At 42.8% G+C, this 19,835-nt stretch overlaps 1 pseudogene; it reads right to left on the bottom strand.

Moving 5' to 3' along the window:
* Window positions 1–17,065: 17,065 nt before the first annotated feature.
* On the bottom strand, window positions 17,066–19,562 carry LOC140459003 (cytoskeleton-associated protein 2-like; annotated as a pseudogene).
* Between the last annotated feature and the right edge of the window lie 273 nt (window positions 19,563–19,835).

Raw genomic sequence — 19,835 nt, 5'->3', positions numbered from 1 at the left:
ATTTAATTGAGAATTCACAAGTGATCAATTATGGAGCTGTTGTTGGGAAAGCAGATTGTGATGATGCCGTCACTTTAACAAGGTTATTCTGACTTTGGGGTTTCTTGAAGAGAGGTCATAAAGGCAGAGATGTGAAATATCTAGAGATGCCTACTTCAACAATGGCGGGGGAGTGGCCAATTCTCCCAGTTCAATTTTTTTTGTCGTTCGGTTTAATTGTAGCAGAGAAGCTGCCGGTAGCTGTAGGAGAAGCTGTTCCAATGTAAACAGTTTCCATTTGTCGGCAGATGATTCTTGACAACCTTCTCTCTCTGAAATCTCTCCTGCTGGAAATAACCTGTGTTTGAATCTATCTTTCGCCAAAGGATATGTTTATGGGATGTTACAGGAATTGGAACACCTCCTTAGTTAAGTTACTGTATCACTTCAGTTAGGGTTACCAATAGTTAACTTATTCTAAGTTCAATTTTCTTTTGTTCATGTTTTAGCTGCCATGTTTAAATGAATTCTGTTTTGCTTAAAGCCGAGTGGTTTGACCAGCTGCATCACACCTGGAATATTCACTTCAGATCTGCCTTTAAAATAAGAAAAAGTTAGGACCTAGGCTACCTTTTTAAAATATTTTAATGGGGTCTGACCTGGTGCATAACAAATCTTTATTTATTTAATCATTCCAATTTCAGATCAGGGTTGCTGGACTCAAAGGCGACGAGTGGTAGGTGTTAGTGTCGTTTGTTCTGGGTATTGAACACAGTTGGTTTAAACAGTGCTTGCTACAGTAATGGCTCTTTCAGCCACTAAGAGTTTTCTGGGGTTGGAAGAAGTTATTGTGGGGGTTTTACCAAAGGTGAGCAAGGCAAACCTGCTGGAATTGGCGGAGAAACTGGAATTGGAGTTGCCTTCGTTCACGAGAAAAGGAGAGAGCTGCATGACTAGCTTGGCATTTAAATTTATTGGTAACACCATCAGATTCTTTGGAAATGGAGAGAATTCAGTTGCAGATGAGGCAGCTGGAACATGAAAAAGAAACGGACCATTTGGAATTGCGATTAAAACAGAGAAAACAGAAAAAGAATGAAAGGCTTTGGCAGGACAAAAAGTAAAAGAGAGAGAGCATAGGGAAAAGAGAGAGAAGAAAGGGAGACAACAAGAGACTTGCACTTCATAAGTTGGCACTTAGACAGTCAAGTCAGCGTGAAATGATGAAGGACTTCAAAAAGATAGTGAGAACAAATGTGGAAGAACAGAAAGTTAAAACGGCCAGATAAACAGCTAAAATGGTTGATGATTATGAGTTGGTTCATAGTTCAAAGTTCTAGCATCAATTTCAATCCATGAGGGATAGAAATGGGGGTAAAGAGAAATTCTTACATGGTAAGGAAAATATAGATCTATGTGATGATCATAAAGATAATTTACCACAGGGTAAAAAGGAAACCCATTAAAGGGAAACAGAAGTTAAAAAGCTGCAGTGTTCTCAATGCAGCAAAGTGGCCCACATGAAATCACAGTGTTGGTGGCTTAGAAAAAGCACTGGGAAGGATAAGCCAGTGAATGTTGATGAAGTGGTAAAGGAAAGTGCAGTGGAAGCTAAAAAAGCTGCACCAGAATGTACAACCTGGTCGGACGTTAGTTAAGGATGAAGTGCCAAATCTTCTTAAACTATTTACTTGCAAAGGTAAGATTTACTTACATTGGCCAGGAGCAGCTGGTAAAGAAGTTACAGAATTAAGAGTTACGGAATTGTGTGAATCTTTGATATTGTGAGAAAGTAGTATGTAACTCAGAAGAACTATTGCCTGAAAAGAAGTGCTAGCATATGGAATTCATGTAAGACAAGAACTGCTCAATTATGTCGAGTAAGATTAGAGGGTCCAGTGGTGGTAGGGGTACTGGAAAAATCTCAGTTCTAGGAATACAAGTTGTCCTTGCTAACTATATAGCTGGGTCACAAGTAGGAGGACTGCCTACTGTGGTTGAGAAGCCAGTGAAAAATCAGTTAACTGAAGTATTAGAGGAAATATATCCTGGGAGTTTTCCTGACTGCATGGCAACAAGGTCACAAAGTCACCAGTTGAAACAGGAGGACAAATCAAAGAATAGAGATAAGGGAATTGAAGTAAAATTATCAGAAACTACGTTTGATCAAAAATTTGAAATAACGCAGAAACAGGAAGACAAAGAAATCAAAAATTCCCGATTTTTCTAACTGAAATAAAGTGTTAGCATTACTGCAAGTGATAGCAACGCCTAAATAACCTTATCAAATTGAAAGAAGAGTGAGTGAGGTGACCTATTTGATAAGAACGCCAGACAGAAAGAATTCTGGCATAGTGTGTCATGTGACTATGTTCAAAAGGTCCTTTGTTGGGGAAGGAAAGCAAATGATGAATGTGTTATTGTTTACAATCACTGATTTTAAAACAACTCCGTTCAGAGGATTCTGCAATTAAGCAACATCCTTATACATTTAACCCTCTAACGTTGGCACAAGTTCAAAAAGAGATTGAACACATGCTCTAAGGCAAGATAATTGAAGTGAGTTGCAGTGACTGGACCTCACCCATTGTGGGCAGCACGGTGACACAGTGGTTAGCACTGCTGCCTCACAGCACCAGAGACCTGGGTTCTATTCCCGCCTCAGGTGACTCTCTGTGTGGAGTTTGCACATTCTCCCCGTGTCTGCATGGGTTTCCTCCAGGTGCTCTGGTTTCCTCCCACAATCCAAAAATGTGCATTCTAAGTTGCTCATAGTTTTAGGTGTAGGGGAATGGGTCTGAGTGGGTTGCGCTTTGGCGGGTTGGTGTGGACTTGTTGGGCCAAAGGGCCTGTTTCCACACTGTCAGTAATCTAATCTAATCTAAACAGTAGTGATCCCCAAACCAGATGGTACACAATGGTTATGTGTAGACTACTGCAAAGTCAATGCAGTTACAAAGTCTGATTCATACCTGATCCCACATTTGGAAGACTGGATTGTGAAGCTGGGACAAGCAACTTTTCTTTCTCAGTTGAACTTACTCAGAGGATACTCACAGGTACCTTTATCCTTAAGACCAAAGACAATTTCAGCTTTTGTAGTAAGAGTATCAATTTGAAGTCATCCCATTTGGTATGAAAAATGTACAGGCCACATTTCAAAGACTAACCAATAAAGTCATTTCTAGATGACTAATTGTGTGCTATATATTGAAGACCTGGTGATTTTTAGTCACGCAGGAAACGAACTTTTGCAGCAATTATCAGATCTATTCAATCGACTTTGGGAAGCAGACTTGGTGATAAACCTGGCTAAAAGTGAATTCGCCAAAGCCCAAGTCACATTTCTTAGCCATGTCATTGGACATGGACAGATGGCCCTGGAAAGTGAAAACAAAGATGACTGGCGAGTTTCCCATACCATTGACGAAAGGCGCAGCACTATGATTTCTGGGTTTTATCAGAAATTCGTACAGAACTTTAGCAGTGTGACTGCTCCACTCACTGAATTATTGAAGCAGGACAAACAGTTTCAGACAGTCAGACTGTCAGAACACATTTGACATCCTGAAAGCTGCGTCAACCATGGCCCCAGTATTAGCCACATCTAATGATACAAAGCAAATCAAGGTGGTTAACAATGCTAGTGACGTGGGTGCTGGTGCTGTGCACTGACAAGAGGATGACCACAAGCTAGAAAGACCCTATTGGATAGTTCCCAAAAAAATGAACATGCAACAACAGAAATATTCGACCACTGGCAAGGAGCCTTTGAGTTTGCTTTTGGTGTTACATTTTAATATTTACATTGCCAGTAATGGGTGGTTGAGGCAATCATACACTGATCATGACCCATTAAGGTTTTTGCAGAATTTTAAGGACTAAACTTCCAGACTGTTTAGGCTAAGTTTATTATTGCTGCCATTCAATTTGAAAACTGTACATGTGGCCGGACAAGAAAATGTCATTGCCGACGTATGTCGAAACTTGAATGAAAACAGAGGTGCTCGGTGGCAAGAGTAAACAGACTGAATTAGATTGTAGTCGTGCATGTTTGCATGGTTACTGCCAGTGAAATGGAAATGTATTGTTGTCCACCAACAGAGTAAGACGAAAGAGTTTTTAAATGAAGCCATCTTTGTATGTTCTTTCTTTATGGGGGGAGGTGTGACAATGTTGTCACTTAAACAAGGTTCTGTTGCCTTTGAGGATATTTTGTAGGAGAGGTTGTAAAGGCAGAACTGCTGAAATGGCTGGGAATGTCTGTTTTAACAATGTCAGGGGAGTGGCCAGTTCTGCCAGTTCAGATATTTATTTAATCTGGTTTTGTTGTAACAGAAAAGCTGCTGCAGTGCAAACAGGTTCAATGCAGATGATTCTTGGCTGGCTTCTCTCTCTGAAATCTCTCCTGTCTGTAAGAACATACCTTTCAATAGATGTTTCCAAGGGGTGTGTTTATGGGATATTGCGGGCAATGGAACAGCTCCTTAATTAAGTTGCTGTATCGAGTTGGTTACCGCTTCCAATAAAGTTATTCTAAATTCCATTTTGTTTTGTTAGTGTTTCAATTGTACAGTTAAAGTAAATTCTGTTCTGCTTAAAGTCGAGTGGTTTAACCAGCTGTGTCATGACTGGAATATCTATTTCACATCTCTCTTTAAACTAAGAACAAATCATGGTCCATTCTTAAAATATTTTGAGAGAGTCTGGCCTGGTGGATAATGGAATTAATCCACTTCAAACCAATCAATGCATTTCTGGAAACAATGCGACATTTCTAATCTCTAATTGTGTCCAGGACTGTAAAAATATACGCAGTCCTAGAGTGATGTGCTAATGAATGTTTTCCATTAGTATAACGCACTGGGATTCGGAAATATCATCACTAATTCCTCATTGAAAGAAAAAAACTTCATTGTTCAATGGAAAAAGAAAAATCCACTTTGCAGGGGATTGCATACATTAAGCAAGAAAATGCTTCCCTGAGCATGATCAACTCAATGCAATCACTTACATAAGGCCAAGTCAAAACTTATAACAATCCTGATAATCATATTCAATGATGGCAGTACCAACAAATACGCAATTAACCCAATTCGACATTGGCAAGTGTTTTGAGCTAAATATAAGTCCTGTGGCATGGTATTCCAATGCACAGATTCATGCAACTGTTTTTAAAAGTTATGCTGAGAGTAGGCTGTAATCTAATGGAGATCCCAGTGGTCCATTAATCCAGAGACCCGGGTAAGAGCGAGGAGACCTGGGTTAGAATCCTATCATGGCAGATGAATTCAATGATAAATAAATCTGGAATTAAGTGTCTAATGGTGTCGATTGTTGGAAATAAAAAGCCATATCCTTTCGGGAAAGAAGCTGGCATTTTTATCTGGTCAAATCTGCATGAGACTCCACACAATGTGGGTTGACTGGCCCTCCTCCTCTCACCAAAAAAAGGACTCTGTGGTGAGTTGATAAGATAAGGTTTTTGTTTATTTTTTATTTTGTTGTGTGATCGGTAAAATAAACTTTTCTTTCCTATTTCGTTGACCGAAGTTAAGACGAAGTTAAGTTTAAAAATGGCAGGAGATTTCAGACCTGTGTTATGCTCCTCTTGCTCAATGTGGGAGCTCAGGGACATGGCTGATGTCCCGGACCCCTTCACGTGCAGGAAGCGTGATCAGTCTCAGCTCTTGCTAGACCACATGATGACTCTGGAGCTGTGGGCCGACTCACTTTGGAGTGTACGTGATGCTGCGGAGGTCATGGATGGCACGTTTAGCAAAATTGGTCACACCGCAGATTGGGATTGCTGAGGGAGAAAGGGAATGGGTGACCAAAAGGCAGAGAAAGAGCAGGAAGGTAGTGCAGGTGTCCCTTGCAGTCAAATCCCTCCAACACAGGTATACCATTTTGTATATGTTTGGGGGAGATAGCTCACCAGGTAGAAGACAGCAGTAACCAGGTTTCTGACACCCTGGCTGGCTCTGCTGTTCAGAAGGGTGGTAAAAAGAGTGGAAGGGCTATAGTCATAGGGGATTCAATCGTAGGGAGAATAAGTAGGCAGCTCTGTGGTTGAAAACGAGACTCCCGAATGGTATGTTGCCTCCCAGGTGCACTGGTCAGGGATGTCTCGGATCGACTGCAGAAAATTCTCAAGAGGGAGGGTGAACAGCCAATTGTCATGGTGCATATAGGCACCAATGATTTAGGTAAAAAATGGGATGAGGTCCTACAAGCAGAATTTAGGGAGTTAGGTGCCAAGTTAAAAAGTAGGACCGCAGAGGTAGTAATCTCAGGATTGTAGGATCTCAGAGTAGGAATGAAGGATTAAGCAGGATGAATGCGTGGATTAAGAGATAATGCAGGAGGGAAGGTTTCAGATTTTTGGGACATTGAGGCCTGTTCTGTGGAAGGTGGGACTATTTCAAACAGAGTGGTCTACTCCTGGGCCGGACTGGAACTAATGTCCTTGGGGGCACTTTTGGCTAACATTGTTGGGTGGGGGTGGGGAGAAAGTAGCATAGAGTACAATAGGTGAGTGGAGGAGGGGATGAAGGTGATAGGTTGGGGGGAGGGTGGGGTGAAAAAGTGGAAAAGAAGATACGCAGGTAGGACAAGTCATGGAGACAGTGCTGAGCTGGAAGTTTGGAACTGGGGTGAGGTGGGGGAAGGGGAAATGAGGAAACTGTTGAAGTCCACATTGATGCCCTGGGGTTGAAGTGTTCCGAGGTGGAAGATGAGGCGTTCTTCCTCCAGGCGTCGGGTGGTGAGGGAGCAGCAGTGAAGGAGATCCAGGACCTTCATGTCGGGCCACAGGGCGGTGTGGTTGATTGGTGCGGGTGTCCCAGAGATGTTCCCTAAAGCGCTCTGCCAGGAGGCGTCCAGTCTCCCCAATGTAGAGGAGACCGCATCAGGAGCAATGGTCAGTGAGATAATATGGGCAGAGCTCAGAAATAGGATGGGTGCGGTATCAATACTGGGGCTGTACTACAGGCCTCCCAACAGCGAGCATGAGATAGAGGGATAAATGTGTGTGAACAGATTATGGAAAGATGTAGGAGCAACAGGGTGGTGGTGAGAGGAGATTTTAATTTTCCCAACATTAACGGGGATTCACTTCGTGTTAGAGGTCTAGATGGAGCAGAATTTGTAAGAAGCATCCAAGAGGATTTTCTAGAGCAGTATGTAAATAGCCTAACTCAGGAAGGGGCTGTACTGGACTTGGTGTTGGGAAATGAGCCCGAGCCAGGTGGTTGAAGATTCAGTCAGGGATTACTTTGGGAATAGTGATCACAATTTCATAACTTTTAGAATACGCATGGACAAAGACAAGAATGGTCCAAAAGGAAGAGGGATAAATTGGGGCAAGGCCAACAATACCAAAACTTGACAGGAGCTAGGGTATGTAGATTGGGAGCAGCTATTTGAAAGTAAATCTACATTTGAAATCTGGGAGGCTTTTAAAGAGAGGTTGATAAGAGTTCAGGAGAGATATGTTCCAATGAAAATCAGGGATAGAAATGGCAAGATTAGGGAACCATGGATGACAGGTGAAATTGTGACTCTAGCTAAGAGAAAAAATGAAGCGTACATAAGGTCTAGCCTACTGAAGATAGTTGAAGCTTTAGAACAATATCAGAAATGTAGGACCAATCAGAAAAAAGGAATTAAGAGGGTTAAAAGGGGTCATGAGATATCTTTATCAATCAGGGTTAAGGAAAATCCCAGAGCCTTTTACTCATATATAAGGAACAGGAGGGTAACTTGAGAAAGAGTTGGCCCACTCAAGAACAAAGGAGGAAAATTATGCATGGAGTCAGAGAAAATGGGCGTGATTCTTAATGATTATTTTGTGTCAGTATTCACCCAGGAGAGGGACATGACGGATTTTGAGGGTAGGGATAGGTGTTTGATTTCTCTAGGCCAAGTCAGCATAAGGAAGGAGGTAGAAGGAGGAGGAAGCTGCTGGAAAAAATACTGAGGGATAGGATCTATTTATACTTGGAAGTGGTAGGCAACATGGTTTTGTGCAGGGAAGGTCGTGTCTTACCAACTTAATAGAATTCTTTGAGGAAGTGACAAAGCTGATTAATGAGGGAAGAGCTGTCGATGTCATATATATGGGCTTCAGTAAGACATTTGATAAGGTTCCCCATGGCAGGCTAGTGGAGAAAATGAAGTCACATGGGGTCCAGGGTGTACTAGCTAGATGGAAAGAGAACTAGTTGGGCAACAGGAGACAGAGATTAGTGATGGAAGGGAGTTTCTCAAAATGGAAACCTGTGACCAGTGGTGTTCCACAGGAATCTGTGCTAGGACCACTGTTACTTGTGATATACAAAATGATTTGGATGAAGGCATAGGTGGCCTGATTGGCAAGTTTGCAGATGACACTAAAATTGGTGGAGTAGCAGATAATGAAGGGGTCTGTCAGAGGATACCGCAGAATATAGATAGATTGGAGAGTTGCGCAGAGAAATGGCAGATGGAGTTCAATCTGGGTAAATGCGAGTTGATGCATTTTGGAAGATCCAATTCAAGAGCAAACTATAGAGTAAATGGAAAAGTCCTGAGGAAAATTGATGTACACAGAGATCTGGGTGCCCAGGTTCCTTGTTCCTCGAACGTGACAACACAAGTCAATGGAGTGGTCAGAAAAGTATACGACATGCTTTCCTTCATCGGACAGGGTATTGAGTACAAGAGTTGGCAGGCCATGTGACAGTTGTATAGCACTTTGGTTCGGCCACAATTGGAATACTGCATACAGTTCTGGTCACCACATTACCAAAAGGATGTGGATGCTTTGGAGAGGGTGCAGAGGAGGTTCACTAGTATGTTTCCTGGCATGCAGGGGGCTAGCTATGAAGAGAATTGGTTTCATTAGAAAGATGGAGGTTGAGGGGATTGAGGCCTACAAAATCATGACACGTTTAGACAGGGTAGATAACAAGAAGCTTTTTTCCCAGAGTGGGGGTCTCAATTACTAGGGGTCACGAGTTCGAGGTGAGAGGGGAAAAGTTTAGGGGAGATATGCGTGGAAAGTTCTTTATGCAGAGGGTGGTGGTTTCCTGGGAAGCTATGCCAGTGGAGGTGGTAGAGGCAGCCACGATAGTATCATTTAAGAAGCATCTAGACAGAAACATGAATGGGCAGGGAGCAAAGGAATCCAGGTCCTTCGAAAGTAGGTGACAGGTTTGGATAGAAGATCTAGATCGGTGCAGATTTTGCAGGACCAAAGGGCCTTTTCCTGTGTTGCAATTTGGGTTTAGCAACTGTACCATTCAAGATCGGAGACAGTTACAGAGAATGGTGAATTCGGCCTGGACAATCACAAAGGCCAACCTCCCATCTATAGAATCCATCTACCAGGCCCGCTGTCAAGGATTCTCAAAGATCCATCCCACCCTGACAACATTTTTCTAGCAATCTCTACCATCGGGGAGAAGGTAAAGAAACCTGAACACTTTGAAACAGTAATTTTGAAACAGCTTCTAACCTACTGTTGTTAGAATACAGAATGGGCTCACAAACTCTTAACATTTGCCAGTGCCTGTGTTTTTGTTTTTTGCCACTACGTACTTATCTATGCTACTTAACTCTGTGATCTGCCTGTATTGCTCGCAAGACAAAGCTTTTTGCTGTGCCTCGGTACACGTGACAATAAATTCAATTCAATTCAATTCAGTGCGTCATTCTTTGTTTTTTTCTTTGACTCTTGCCTCTGGCCTTTTAAGGGTAGGCAATAATTGCTGGCCAAGACTGTGATGCCCTCATCCCATGAATAAATTTCAAAACAAAACTTACCAGGGACACCAATAGCAGCAATAGTGATGTAATAGACTTCATCCACAATAGTAAACAATTCCAGCATTTTACGCACGAAGGACCTGTTCCGTCGTGAAGAAGCCAAAACCTGTGAAGTAAACATGGCACTAACGTGCTCAGTGACACTATTTCATACTCCTTCAGATTCCCAGAGGAATTTTAAAGTTACATCATTCTTACTTCTGACTTGTTTATGAAACTATATTGCCACAAGAGAGACAGTCCCTGTCATAATTCACATCCTATACACCATAGGAAAATGCCAGACAGAAAGCTTATAGCTTTTAGTGACACGAAAACTGGACAAGCCTTGTGAGCAACGGAGTGCAGAAATCACAGAGTCATAGAGTTATCCGTTATGGAAACAGACCCTTCGGTCCATGCCATACATACCATCCATTCATCTCTAACCGATCTGAACCCACTTGCGATCATTTGGCTCATAACCCTTTCAAGCTCTCCTATTCATTTCTCTTTCGGATACCTTTTAAACGTTGCAATTGTACCCACATTCATGATTCTTCTGGCTGCTCCTTCCATACATGCACCACCCTCTGCGAGAAAACATTACCCCTCACCTTCATCAAAGCAACAGAGCATCCCAAACTTCCACAGAGACTGAAAGCAGTAGTTTTCACTGACAGTTCCAGCAACCTGACTGAAACAGCAAAAGTAATGCAGCAACTCAAGGTAATCGGTTGCTGCTGCTTGGAAGTGGCATTTCAACGAAACAGAAAGGTATTCTGACAAGTAGGTTGGACCAGGGAAACCCAGTGGATGTGGTCTATCTAGACTTCCAAAAGGCCTTTGATAAGGTGCCACACGGGAGGCTGCTGAGCAAGATGAGGGCCCATGGTGTTCGAGGTGAGCTACTGGGATGGATTGAGGATTGGCTGTCTGACAGAAGGCAGAGAGTTGGGATAAAAAGGTTCTTTTTCAGAATGGCAGCCAGTGACGAGAGGTGTCCCGCAGGGTTCAGTGTTGGGGCCACAGCTGTTCGCATTATATATTAATGATCTGGATGAAGGGACTGGGGAAATTCTAGCAAAGTTTGCAGATGATACGAAGTTAGGTGGACAGGCAGGTAGTACTGAGGAAGTGGGGAGGCCGCAGAAGGATCTAGACAGTTTGGGAGAGTGGTCCAGGAATTGGCTGATGGAATTCAACATGAACAAATGCGAGGTCTTGCACTTTGGCAAAAAGAATAAAAGCACAGACTACTTTCTAAACGGTGAGAAAATTCGTAAAGCCAAAATACAAAGGGATCTGGGAGTGCTAGTCGAGGATTCTCTAAAGGTCAACATGCAGGTTGAGTCTGTGATTAAGAAAGCGAATGCAATGTTGTCACTTATCTCAAGAGGGTTGGAATATAAAAGCACTATTGTGCTACTGAGACTTTATAAAGCTCTGGTTAGGCCCCATTTGGAGTACTGTGTCCAGTTTTGGTCCCCACACCTCAGGAAGGACATGCTGGCACTGGAACGTGTCCAGCGGAGATTCACATGGATGATCCCTGGAATGGTAGGTCTAACATATGAGGAACAGCTGAGGATCCTGGGATTGTATTCATTGGAGTTTAGAAGATTCAGGGGAGACTTAATAGAGACGTACAAGATAATACATGGCTTGGAAAGGGTGGACACTAGGAAATTGTTTCCGTTAGGTGAGGAGACTAGGACCCATGGACACAGCCTTAGAATTAGAGGGGGTAAATTCAGAACAGAAATGCGGAGACATTTCTTCAGCCAGAGAGTGGTGGGCCTGTGGAATTCATTGCCGCGGAGCGCAGTGGAGGCCGGGACACTAGATGTCTTCAAGGCAGAGATTGATAGATTCTTGTTGTCTAGAGGAATTAAGGGCTACAGGGAGAATGCGGGTAAGTGGAGTTGAAGTGCCCATCAGCCATGATTGAATGGCGGAGTGGACTCGATGGGCCAAATGGCCTTACTTCCACTCCTATGTCTTATGGTCTTATAGAACGGACGAGCAGCAAGAGTCTATTCGGCCCTCCGAACCTGCTTCACTATTCAATAATATCATCCCTGACTGTACAATTCAATACCCTGCTTCGAGTTTTCTTCCAATATCCTTTAATCCCTTTCACCCTCAGATAATTATCTATTCCATACTTGAAACTATTCAATGTCTTGGCTTCAAACACATTCTAGGGCAGAGAACTCAATGGGATCACCATTCCTGTTGGGGAATACCTTTCATCTTATTTTTGTCCTAAATAGTATATTTCCTATCCTGCAACCCCTGGTTTTGGACTCCAGCCATTCCTGAGTCTACAATGAACTCAAAAGCAATTAACCCAAAGATCATTCCATTCAATGTGCCTTGTGTATCTTGTCCATCAGGCATGCAAAAATGACAACATTGCAATTATTTGAGATCTCTCAGTTCCTTCTGAGCTAAAATTGTCAAATTTGTTGCTCCCAAGTCCTCTGTTAAACTTTTCATATCTTTGCAATCTTAATTAATATAACAACTTATTGTATAATTTATCCTTTGTGTGCTTTCAAAGTCTCTATTCCAAACTGGACAGAATAGGCATTGATTTTACTCAAAGGCTCGTCTACAGTTCCACTTACCTTCATTTAGTCAAGTTTCACACCACCTTAAATTTACTGTTGCTGTCTCACAGTGCCAGGGACCTGGGTTTCATTCCAGTCTCAGGCAACTGCATGTGTGGAGTTTGCACATTCTCCCTGTGTCTGCATGAATTTCCTCCAGGTGCTCCAGTTTCCTCCCACAATCCAAAGATGTGCAGGTTAGCTGAATTGGCCATGCTAAAATTGCCCACAGTCTTCGGGGATGTGTAGGAGAGGTGCATTAGTCAGGGGTAAATGTAGCGTAGTAGGACAATGGGTCTGGGTGAGTTACTCTTTGGAGGGTCAGTGTGCACTTGCTGGACCAAATGGCTTGTTTCCACACTGTAGGGGTTCTAAGTATGAGTGCAGGATTCATCACGATTCTTTAGTGATCTTAACATATATCATGCACTTCCAGCCTAAGCGGATCTATAATTCTTCCTACTACCCCCCTAGCATTTTCATTACAGAATGATTGCTTTTCAAATTATTTGCCAATACCTTCCAATTTTCTTTACCAGCCCATTTTTCACTTCACGTGTCCTATCATATGCTTATAATTTTGATGTTTCGACGTACCTGCAAACAGTCTACCCTGATCTCATGCATCCCAGAAGATTGTGGGAAATAAAGGAAGAAACTGCAGAAATATTTACATCATTTATAACTGTGGGTAAGGTGCGGTAGGAGTAGAGCTTGTCTGATAATGTACTTCTGTTTAAGAAGGGTTGTAAGGAGAAACCAGGGAACTTTAGACCAGTAAGTCTAACTTCAGTTGGGGGTCAGTTGTTGGGGGTGATTTTAAAAGAGAGGATTTATAGACATTCAGAGGTTTTGTATGAGGAAAATCTTGTCTCACAAACTTCATTGAACTCTTTGAGGAAATTACCAAACAGATTGTTGAGAGCAGAACAGTCAACTTTCTTTACTTGGACTTTGGAAAAGCCTTTGACAATGCTCGACATTGTAGATTAGTCAATAAAGTTAGGCCAGAAAGGATTCAGGGTAAGCTTGCTAATTGGATATGTAATTGGCTTGGTGGCAGGAGATGGACAGTGGTAGAGGAGGGTAGTTCCTCGGACTGGAGGCGGTATTCCAAATAAAGCAGTTCTGGATCCTCTTTTGCTTCTCATTTATATAAGTGGGTTGGATGAGAATGAAGAATGAAGAAGGCATGGTTAGTAAGTTTATGGATGACTCCAAAGTTGGTGGCATAGTAGACAATGAAGAAGGTTTTCTAAGATGACAAAGGGATCTTGATCAATTGGGTTAAAGGGCTAAAAGAGGGCAAATGGAGTTCAGTCTGGAGAAATGCAAGGTATTGCATTTTGGTACAACAGAGAGAGAGATATGACTTATACAACTAATGGTAGGGCCTTAGGTAGGATGTAGAACAGTGGGATCTAAGGGTTCCAGTACATAATTCTTTGAAGTTTGCATCACATATTGGCAGGATGATTAAAAGCAATTTGGAATGCTTGCCTTCAGTGCTCAGTCCTTTGAATATTGGAGTTGGGAAGTCATGTTAAGGTTATACAGAGCATTGGTGAGGCCTCGTTTGGAGAACTGTTCCAAGTCGCCCAGTTATAGGAAGGATATTCTTCAGCTGGAGAGTTTCAGAAGAGATTTACCAGGATGCTGCTGGATATGAAAGTTTTGAGTTATAAAGAAAGGCTGGAAAGACTGAATCTTTAGTCATTGGAGTGTAAGAGGTTGAGAGATGACCTAATACAAGTTTATAAAGTAATGAGCAGTACAGATATAGTAAATGGTTGTTTCTTTTTCCCTAGGATGGGAGATTTCATGACTGGGGACACATTTTTAAGGTGAAAGCCGATAGACTTTAAAAAAACACAAGGCTTTTTTTTTACACAGTGTTGTTCGTAAGTGGTATGAATTTCCTGAGGAAGTGGAGGATATTATTATGAAAGTGTAGAAGTGTACTGTACCCTTACGAGAGTGAAGGACTTGGCAAGCACACCAAGTGCTGGAGAATTTACAATGTAACATTTGGTTCAGAACAAATAGGGCGGGCTGATTTGCTATGAGACAAAAACAAATTCGAATTCAGCCAATCAGTTTAAATGATACCCTGATAATACCAAATTCCAATCAAGTTTGAAATGTGTATATTAACAATCTTAAAAGCCAATGACACTATCCAATGCTTTGGGGGTGGGGGGGTTCCAAGACCAGGGAAAATTGAACAATTGGGAGGAGAACTATCAAATTTTAGATCCAAGATGGCCACAGAGAGTGATGACTATTTGCAAATAGCTCTCAAAATATCACTTTTCACTTTACGATCATACATGTGACAATAAATCCAACCTAATCTAGTCTAATCTTGATGTTAGATTTTATTATTTGACATTATTATCAAATTAATGTACTTGACAATAGATACTGGATTCTGGATTAGTGGTGCTGGAAGAGCACAGCAGTTCAGGCAGCATCCAAGGAGCTTCGAAATCAACGTTTCGGGCAAAAGCCCTTCATCACGAATAAAGGCAGTGAGCCTGAAGCATGGAGAGATAAGATAGAGGAGGGTGGGGGTGGGGAGAAAGTAGCATAGAGTACAATAGGTGAGTGGGGGAGGGGATGAAGGTGATAGATCAGGGAGGAGAGAGTGGAGTGGATAGGTGGAAAAGGAGATAGGCAGGTAGGACAAGCCCAGACAAGTCATGGGGACAGTGCTGAGCTGGAAGTTTGGATCTAGGGTGAGGTGGGGGAAGGGGAAATGAGGAAACGGTTGAAGTCCACATTGTTGCCCTGGGGTTGAAGTGTTTCGAGGCGGAAGATGAGGCGTTCTTCCTGCACGCATCGGGTGGTGAGGGAGCGGCAGTGAAGGAGGCCCAGGACCTCCATGTCCTCGGCAGAGTGGGATGGGGAGTTGAAATGTTGGGCCACGGGGCGGTGTGGTTGATTGGTGCGGGTGTCCCGGAGATGTTCCCTAAAGCGCTCTGCTAGGAGGCGCCCAGTCTCCCCAATGTAGAGGAGACCACATCGGGAGCAACGGATACAATAAATGATATTAGTTGATGTGCAGGTGAAACCTTGATGGATGTGGAAGGCTCCTTTAGGGCCTTGGATAGAGATGAGGGAGGAGGTGTGGGCGCAGGTTTTACAGTTCCTGCAGTGACAGGGGAAGGTGCCAGGATGGGAGGGTGGGTTGTAGGGGGGGGCGTGGACCTGACCAGTTAGTCACAGAGGGAACGGTCTTTGCGGAAGGCGGAAAGGGGTGGGGAGGGAAATATATGCCTGGTGGTGGGGTCTGTTTGGAGGTGGCGGAAATGTCGGCAAATGATTTGGTTTATGCAAAGGTTGGTAGGGTGGAAGGTGAGCACCAGGGGCGTTCTGTCCTTGTTACGGTTGGAGAGGTGGGGTCTGAGGGCGGAGGTGCGGGATGTGGACGAGAGGGCATCTTTAACCACGTGGGAAGGGAAATTGCGGTCTCTAAAGAAGGAGGCCACCTGGTGTGTTCTGTGGTGGAACTGGTCCTCCTGGGAGCAGATACGGCGGAGGCGGACAATAGATATCCAGACCCTTGTCAATATCCTAAATGTCAATGATTATAAGTCAAATCCACACAACCTTTCCTCATGAGAAAATCCCTCCATAACCTGAATTCAACTAAGGGAAACTGGTCGGACTGCCTTCCATATTTTTCCTTAGATAAAGGGACCAGGAATGATCAATGCTTTATGTAGTTTTAGCAACAACTTCCTACTTTTTTACGATCCATTTCTTTGTAATGAAGGTCAACGTTGCCTTAGCCTGCTAAGTCGAGATGACATGTTCTGTGATTCATGCACTGGGACCAAGAAGCTTCTCTCCACTACAGCTTTCGACAATCTTTCTCCAGGTTAAGTAATTGCCAGTCTTTCCATTCTTCCTGACAAAATGTACAAACTCACACTTACCCAATGCATATTTCATCTGACAATCTGCCAATTATCAATTCTTCCAATTGACTTAAACTATCTATACATCTCAACCATCCTTACCATCTTCTGCCTCGGAACAGTTCAACGAATACCTCATCTTCTGCCTCAGAACACTTCAATGAACACCTCATCTTCCGTCTTGGAACACTTCAACGAATGCCTCATCTTCCTCCTTGGAACACTTCAATGAATGCCTCATCTTCTGCCTCAGAACACTTCAATGAATCCCTCATCTTCTGCCTCAGAACACTTCAATGAACACCTCATCTTCCGCCTTGGAACACTTCAACGAATGCCTCATCTTCCTCCTTGGAACACTTCAGTGAATGCCTCATCTTCTGCCTCAGAACACTTCAATGAATCCCTCATCTTCTGCCTCAGAACACTTCAATGAATCCCTCATCTTCTGCCTCAGAACACTTCAATGAATACCTCATCCTCCGACTTGGAACACTTCAACGAACACCTTATCTTCCGCCTCAGAACACTTCAACCCCAGGGCATCAACGTGGACTTCACCAGTTTCCTCATTTCCCCTCCCCCCACCTTACCTCAGGTCCAACCTTCCAGCTCAGCACTGTCCTCATGATCTTACTGCAGCATGACAAAGCACTTTAAAAACAAGATTAAGCACTAAATTTTTCTATAGCTTTGTTATGTTAAAAGCAGTATAAAATGCAGGACGTCACTATACAGAAATGGCAAGGAAACAATTATGCAAAGCAGACTGCACTGCATTGGACTAAAGGATGCTTTGGGACATAAGGTGCATTTAATTAAAAGATAATCCATATTCATTTGAAAATATTAGTTCATTCTTGTAATGCATTATTCATCTCGAATGAGTAGGCAATAGATACGCCTCCCAAATTTTTTAGATCCTCCAGTGAAGACACACAGGGATTGTGGTCCTGCAACATTAATGGCATTTGGGAAGATGCCTGTTCAATACGTCGTGAATGGCGCACAGGCCTCAGAGAGTTCAACTCTTTGATTGCAGAGTTTCTGTTTTCCAACTGAACCACATTTTTATCACATTTATTCCTAGGGGTTACATTCACACTATACTTAATAGATGATCCTCTATTTTGCGTTTTACTCGGTGTCAGTATTTGGGGTCTTCATATGGTCAACTGTTACATCTTCCACCTCACAATCCTCTTTACCATCAGCTTCATCCACCACACGCTCCATGGAAGGAGAATGCAGTTCTTTTGATGTGTGCTCCACTTCTTCCCTTGCATAAAGTTGCTGTTCACCTGCTGAGAGGTCTGCTTTTCCATTACAGGCAACTAGCTGTTCAGTAAACAAGGGGGTCTCCTTCATTTTCTCTGGAAACATTGTGATCATCAGTTGCAGCAATACGCATTTCACGGTTCTCTGGAGGGAGATCCGGTTTATCATTCATGCACTTCACACACTCTTCTCTATAGAAGGCCTCTGCTCAGTATCAGCCAGATCCACTTTGTTTCTTTCAGAAACACTCTGCTCAGTCACACACAAGAGTTCCAACTTTGGACCTTCCTGTGCTCCATCCTCGGTTTTGTTCATTGCAACATGTTGTTTTTTAGGAGTCTTGGCGTTTTTCAAAATATCTACAAGTGTAAGGCGTAATTCATCTGCAGGCTGTGCCCCTATCTTGATGGCTTGTTCATAAATAGCCATGACATTATGCACCGATCCTTTGCGTTGTTCAAGCTGTGCAAGACAGATCCAATACCTTGCAAATTGTTTGGCTTTTGGAGCACTCTCAATCAAAGTTTGAAGAGATTGTAAACAATTTTCACTTGGACAATCCTCATTAATCTGCTTCAGATATTGGGAAAGGGTCTGGTTGACTTTTTCCACAAGTTCACTTCGATTTTCCTCCTCAGCAATTACTGTCCAATGTGATTCCACAACTTTCTTTCTTTGCAACGATGTCATCGTTGGCCTTTTTACTAATTTCCCCTTTGACCCTATCGATTGTGTTAGCTGTGCTCCACTCTTCCCTTCAATAGGCACTTTCTGTTTTAGAGGTTTGAGGTTACCAACGGCTTTTGAAAAATTCCATGATGGGTGTCTTGCAGATACACTGCTGGAGGGGTGTTGGATTGGCACAGTCGTTTTCTTTGCACGGATTGTTGGAGTTGCTACTACTGCAGTGTCGTCACAGTCAGATTGTGCAAAATCTATTTTTAGGTCTCGCACATGATTTCTGACTGCTTGCAGTAAGGAGGCCAGTTGCTGCAGTCAAACTCTTTTGTTTACTATGAGAGGTGACATTCATTGCCCTCCTAACAGGATGTCTGTTTTCCGCTCCCTTTGGTCTAGGCTTGTGCATTATGCCTTTAGATTCTATATTGTGCATTTCTGTAGAAGCATGTGTTACCAGATCAGTTTTCTCTTGTCTCCTCTCCTTTTGTAAAAGATTGAATCTTAGATTCTACAATCTTACCATGAAATGAGCCTAATATGGGCTTCTTAAAAGTAGTATTAGGCAGCTTTGATTGATTGTTCTTTTCATCAATCATTAATTTGGCCTGCTCATTTTTGACTGCAAGAAAAGACTGGCTGAGTGTGACCTTCTGGACTTTTGGATGACTTTTTAATTTTGATTTTTGTTCTACATTAGAATTGTACTTTTGGCCAAAATGTAGCATCTTTGAATCTGTGCTTTGGGCAGTTTTGCTTTTGTTAACAGCTACAGTGATATTTCCTTTCAGTTTTTGTTCTACTTCCAAACTGTTCTCTTGGGCAGCTAATAGGTGTTCCTCAGGTTGAGTGATTTGCTGTGAGGGCATTCCTGTTTCACTAGTGGCTGAATTATTATTCACAAATGGGCTCTCTCTTTTCAACAAAGTGGATTCAGATTGAGTAGGGAGTTGGTATATGGTTCGGTTTTGCACAGGCTTATTTTGAATACGTTTTTTTGATTCAATCTTCTTCCCTCCGAACACCATTCCTTCTGTCTGTCATGTAGAAGCTTGAAGTTTCTCAATGTTTGTCTTGTCTCTCAAGTATACCCTGCTCTCCAAACGGCTCCTGGCTCGGATCGCCACGTTGTTAGCAGACTTCTTTCTCTGCAGATACACTTCTAATTTCTGGCGCTTTTGCTCAGCATATGACAGGGGTTCCCGAGACTTCGCCCCGGTGGCAGTGAAGACAGTTGACATGTTGCTCTGTATTTGTAAAAGAGCAGCTTCTCCTCCGCCGTTAACTCTCTCCCCGCCCGACCAATTGTACGCTCATCAACTTTAAGGGTATTTAAAGGCATATGAATGAAAACAGAATAGTGTAGGTTAGATGGACATCAGATTGGTTTTACAGGTCGGTGCAACTTCGAGGACCAAAGGGCCTGTACTGTGCTATGATGTTCTATGTTTTATCTTCTATGACTAACTCAGTGTGGATTTGCCTGCAATGAGAACTATTCATCAAACTTACTTTAAATGTGCCTTAGTAGGAGACACTTACTGTGTCACCATGGCAGCCTCTGAATCCTATA

This window comes from Chiloscyllium punctatum, chromosome 34 (genome assembly GCF_047496795.1).
Source record: "Chiloscyllium punctatum isolate Juve2018m chromosome 34, sChiPun1.3, whole genome shotgun sequence".
Taxonomy (NCBI): domain Eukaryota; kingdom Metazoa; phylum Chordata; class Chondrichthyes; order Orectolobiformes; family Hemiscylliidae; genus Chiloscyllium; species Chiloscyllium punctatum.
The sequence above is the reverse complement of the archived record's forward strand: the minus strand, read 5'-3'. Positions and strand labels throughout refer to the sequence as shown.